The 6,015-nt window shown below is 36.5% G+C and overlaps 1 pseudogene; it reads left to right on the top strand.

The window, feature by feature from the left end:
* The first annotated feature begins 1,263 nt into the window (after window positions 1–1,263).
* Window positions 1,264–2,709, top strand: LOC110707112 (annotated as a pseudogene).
* The last annotated feature ends 3,306 nt before the right edge of the window (window positions 2,710–6,015 follow it).

Below are 6,015 nucleotides of genomic sequence, written 5' to 3'. Positions count from 1 at the left end.
TTTTTTGTACTCTTAGAGTACCATGCACCAGGTTATTTAGGTTGCGTACATTTCATGTTATTCTGATGTAAACTTATTATTTCAATTTGTATATATGTTATTTTAGAATTAATTATTTGTTATTCCGTATGGGCATGTGATTTAAAACTTTTTTATTGTATGTTATTATTCTCTAAATTATATGTTATTTGATTGAAAACTTTTAGTTACATAATATTATACTTGTATGTTATGTTCACCATATTCATCTCTACTAATATTTTGGTTCTATTTATTTTCTTTTCTTGCCTTCATAATTCTTTTGATTTTGTTCTCTATTTTTATTTAGCTACTTCCTGTAAAATAAGTTTTAAACAAAATAATGCCAATTTTTGGCAAAATAATACAATGTTTAATTAATATAATAAAATAATTTATATTAAAAAAAATACCACCAAGTGTAAGCAAAATAACCTCATACTTAGAAAGATCAATGATTTAAACCAAATTAGCAAAAAGGCTAATATAATAAATAACACAATGTTTATGCAAAATAACATTATAGTTTAGCAAAATAATATAAGGTTCAATCCAAATTGACATAATGTATAAACAAAATCACAAAGGGACTCATATAAAAGTTACACAGTTTTTAGGCAGAGTAAAATTATATTATTGAAATAACATAATGTTTTATTAAAATAACTCCATACTTTTGTAAAATAACATATGGTTTTAACATAATAACGCATAGAGCATGATAGTATGGTACCCAAGGAGTACCATGCTTATGGTACTCCAGGAGTACTTAAGAGTTATTACTAATTCGAAAGAACTCTCATTGTCTTGTATGTATATTCAATGATTATAGATTAATTATCGATAATATGTTGTCATATAATGTGTTGCCAAATATAGCCAAAGTAAACGATAGTGTCAGATGTGTATAGCCAAATTATAGAGTACTACCCTTCATGTACCATCCCTGCAATGCAAGACATCTCCCATCATAATAGCCACCAACAATTTAGGGGAAGTCTTAAGTTGTAACTGCAATGCACATTTTTGTACCAAAATTACCATAATATGTGATTTTTTTGAATACCAAATATGTGATTTTGTAATTATTTGGTACTGTGATAGATTAATCATAGCTAGACATTGGGACCTAACAATTTAGGTATCTTGTACCCTCCGCCAGTAATACAACACAATTACACACAGATATTTTTTTTCCTCTTAAAATATCAAATAATTTCATAAAAAATTACTGTATAACTTTGGACTACCCATAAACTCCTATAACACCCCATAATTAAACTTCTTCCTACCCAAGCATCATCTAGCTTTAGCTTTCTTCTCTTAAACAAACAAGTATTTTTTTTTATCTCAAGGCAACAAATATGCGGAGTAGCCGCGATCAAATGTCGTTCATCTCTGTTTCTCTCCTCCTCCTCCTCCTCTCCTCCACACTCTCAGCCGAAAAATGTTACCCCGACGACAAGAAAGCCCTCTTTAAGATCAAAAAAGCCTTCAACAATGCCTACATTTTCGCTTGATGGACTCACAACACAGACTGTTGTGAGTGGTACTTGGTCAACTGTGACGAAGTCACTCGCCGCATCTACTCTCTCATCGTCGATAGAGATGATGAGGTTTCGGGTCCTATCCCCGACGCGGTGGGTGACCTCCCTTACCTTACAGATCTCACATTCCTTAGGCTACCTAAGTTAACCGGTCAAATCCCACACGCGATTTCTAAGCTTAAAAACCTTGAATCCTTATGACTTAGCCACAACAACCTCACTGGTCCAATCCCCGACTTTATCAGTCAGCTCACTAAGTTAACCTACATTAACCTCTCTGTTAACAAACTCACCAGTCCAATCCCGCCTTCTCTATCATCCCTACACAAACTCGGTGCCCTCTTTTTAGAGAGGGAGCCCCAGTTCCTCGTTATGAGAAACACTTTTGTTTCTCATAACGTCATTTTGAGAAATAATGTGATGTTTTTACTGGTGGGGACCGCGTATGTGTTATGAGTGGGAGCTCTAGATCTTGACACATTCCCCATGAGAAACAAAACTTGTTTCTCACAATGAAAAACAGAGAATTACCCCTTTTTAGAGCGTAACCAACTCAAAGGACCCATCCCCGAGAGCTTCGGAGAGTTTAAGACTAACCATGATTTTTACCTTAAGCTAGCTAAGAACCAACTTTCGGGACCAATCTCGAAATCTCTAGAGCGGTTAACTTTACGAATTTAGATCTTTCGAGAAACATGTTGATGGGTGATGCTTTAGTGTTCTTTGGGAAGAACAAGGGATTACAATGGATTGACATTTCAAGGAATAAATTTTCATTTGATCTTACAAAAGTAGGGTTGCCTAAAACCTTGAATAACCTTTTATTGAGTCATAATCAGATTTATGGAAGTCTTCCACCAGCATTAGTAAAGTTGCCAATGTTGCAGCAGTTCAATGTGAGTTACAATCGGTTGTGTGGTAAGATCCCAACTGGAGGCGAGTTGATTTGGTGTGACAAGTATTCTTATGCTCATAACAAGTGTTTGTGCGCCTTTCCTCCTTGCAAGTAAATCACCGGGATATTAAATTTAGTTGTCATATTACTAGTTTGAATTACGTTATTAATGTAACGGAAGTAATAGCTTTAAAATGTTGCGAATAACAGAGTTATAACTAGTCCAATGGCTATATAGTTATAGCTTAGAAGCCCAAGATAAGCGCCATATATAGTTGGCTCTTTTGCTTTTCCTTGTTGGAGTTTTGAGTGTCTGTTGTGTGACAGCGGAAGCAAAGATCGAAAACAATAAAGAAAACAACAAAGAAATTCAATGCAAACAATAAGAACAACACCAAGAATTAACGTGGTTCACTATCAATGTGATAGCTACATCCACGGGCACTAAGATCAAAGATTTCACTATAAACTGCAAAGAATTATAAAGATAAATCAAGTCTTTTTCAAGAATGGCTCTCTCTCTGTCTCTCGTAACCCTAGCACTAATATCAAGAAGTTTTTGTATTAATCCCCAATTAAAAGATACTTGTGCTTAAACATAATAAAAGATAACTCTAAAAACCACAAAATTCGTATCTCTATTGAAGTCTTCTTCCGCCCGATCAGACCGGGCATGGCATGCCCGGTCAGGCGCGCGAAGCAACATCCAATACGATACATTTTGCATTGCCTACCCTCACCGACCTGTCTGCCAGGGCATGGCCGCCCGGTCTTCCAGGGCATGGCATGCCCGATCGGGCAGTGAGGATCACTACTAGAAATAGGCTTATTTCCGAGGGAATGCTTCCGACGGAATTTAATTCCCTCAGAGAATTCAAAATTTCCGAGGGAAATTGACTTTGTAGGAATAATCCGTCGGAAAATGTCCTCACCGACGGAATATTCCCTCGGAACCTTTCCGACGGTATTTTATTCCCTCGGAATATGTAGGCTAGGACGGAATATTCCCTCGAAGTGGCTTCCGGCGGAAATTATTTCCTCGGAAATCACAAGTTCCGACGGATTTTTCCGTCGGAACCTGTGATTTCCGAGGGATTAATTTCCGTCGGAAATTGCGGAAAAAATAAAAAAAAACGCAACCCTGTACAGAACACAAAAGGAAAAAAAAACACGAGAGGAAGAGAGAGAAGGCGACACAGGAAGAGAAAGAAGAAGAGAGAGAAAGGGAGAAGGAGAAAGAGGAAGAGGGAGGAAGAACACGGTCGCCGCCACCATCGCCCCACCGCTAGGTCGCCGCCGGTAAGTTTTGATTTTAGGTTTCTTTGTAATTTTTTTTTTGGTCTTTTTTCCTAAAAACCGTAACCACCACCACCATTTCACCTAGGTTCACCGGAAATAACCACTCCCACCGCCAATTTAGGTCACAACCACCAAGAGTCAAAGCCGGCGGCGTTGAATAGTGGTAAGTGGTGTTTGTTTTGTGGTTTTTTAAAAAAAAAAATTCACTGTTTTTGGGGTTTTTTTTCAGTTTTTTTTTTTTAACGAGTTTTACTAACCTCGGATGTGAACACCAGCCTTGAACACCAGCCGGCCGCCGGTCAACAACCACAAACAACGCCCTGTTGCCGCCTACAACAGGTAGTATTCCCATTTTTTGGGCATTTTTTTTTTAATTTTTTGACATTTATTCATTTTAAATTGCAAGCATAAACTTAGTTACTAAGTTTTTAATTTGTATTATTTGTAGGATTTGTAGATTTAATCGGTTCTTTGGCATTAACAAGGGCAGATCTACAGGTTAGAGAGCATATAAAAGCGTTTATTATTGTATTAAAATTTGTAGTTTATTATTGTTATTAGTGTGGTGTATTTATATGTTTAAATGTTTGAATGGAATGTGTTTGTGTTATGAAATGTTAGTTTAGTCTATTTTATTTAAGTTTAGTTTATAATTGTTGTATTATAACATGTTATTTTAGTTTAGTTAAGTTTAATATAATAAAGTATGTTAGTTTATTTAAGTTTAGTTTTAAATTTAGTTTAGTTTTGTTTATTTAAGTTTAGTTTTAAATTATTGTATTATAACATGTTAGTTTTTCTTTAGTTTAGTTGAATATAATAATATATGTATGTTTGTTTTATATTTAGTTTTAGTTTATTAAATTTGGTTTAGTTTTGGTTAATAAAGTGTATGTTAGTGTATGTAGTTTAATTTTTATGTTTGATATATTTTTAATACAATCTTTAATAAGCCTGCTTATTTATTTTGCTTAGTTTACTTTAATTATGATATGTCTCTGTTTAGTTTAATGCATGTGTTCTTCACTTTATATATATTATAATAAATGAATCATTTGCATAATAATATGCCTAGATACCCGTTCAAGGCATACACATTAGGAGTATGTCTTGAATAGTCCCCGGTTGGGACTGTCCTTGTACGCTTATTCTCACTAAGGTGGTGAATGTAAGCCTTGTTTTTGATTCTAGGGAAAATCCTGCCTTTTCATGCACTTCTCTACCGTGTTCTCTAGGTACATATGTAGGTGTGTATATTCGCCTACATCGTGTACTTGGAGAACTGTAGGGAAATGCTGGCGGATTTTCCATAGAATTGAAAACCTGGGTTACATTCACTAGTGAGAATAAACGTACAAGGATGGGTTAGGTTGGAGTGATAAGGACCCTTTGGAAGCATTTCAAATCTCATTTGCATTTCCATAACGTTGTGGTGGATAATGACTGCGAAATACCGTTCATGACTAATGTGATTGTACATATGCGTGAGCTGTGTAGAAGTTGTAATCATGAAACGAAGAGAACGTAGCTGGATGTATAAAAGGACGATTGGGCAAAGTATTAACCCAGATTTCGTGAAAGGAGTTGATGAATTCATTCAGTACGTCAGAGATCATCCCGAGAGTAGTAATCCGGATGAGGTTAGGTGTCCATGTGTTAAATGTAAGAACAAACGCCTTTGGAATGCGGATACGGTTAAAATTCATCTGTATGACAAGGGTTTCGTACCTAACTACTACGTGTGGATGTGTCAAGGGGAGGGGTATCCGGGAGTTCTCGAACGGTGGTCCAATGAATATCATGACATGGTTTTGGGATGCTTTTGGTCATAGTCAAGATCAGGGGCATTCCGAGGAGGCTAGTGTTTCATCATAGGAGGAGCCTAATGCAACTGCTAATCATTTTCTGGATTTGTTGAAGGCTTCTGAAAGGCCATTATACGAAGGGAGTTCTTTGTCTGTGTTAGAGATGGCCGCTAGAATCACTAGTCTCAAATGTGAGTATAATTTACCTCACAGATGTGTTGATGGGTTTGCTTCTCTGCTAAGTGAGGCGATTCCGAACAACAATCATATGGCCGACACTTTCTACGAGGTGAAGAATATTGTGAAGGGGTTGGAACTGTCCCATCAAAAGATTCATGCGTGCCCGAAAGGGTGTATGTTGTTTTGGAAGGATGATGCTCAGTTGTCTGAATGCAGGGTGTATGGCAGCGACCGATACAAGCATACTTCCAAAGGCAGCCTAGTGCCTTTG

This window comes from Chenopodium quinoa, unplaced genomic scaffold (assembly GCF_001683475.1).
Source record: "Chenopodium quinoa cultivar QQ74 unplaced genomic scaffold, ASM168347v1, whole genome shotgun sequence".
Classification (NCBI taxonomy): domain Eukaryota; kingdom Viridiplantae; phylum Streptophyta; class Magnoliopsida; order Caryophyllales; family Amaranthaceae; genus Chenopodium; species Chenopodium quinoa.
This window is presented reverse-complemented; position numbering and strand designations above follow the sequence as displayed.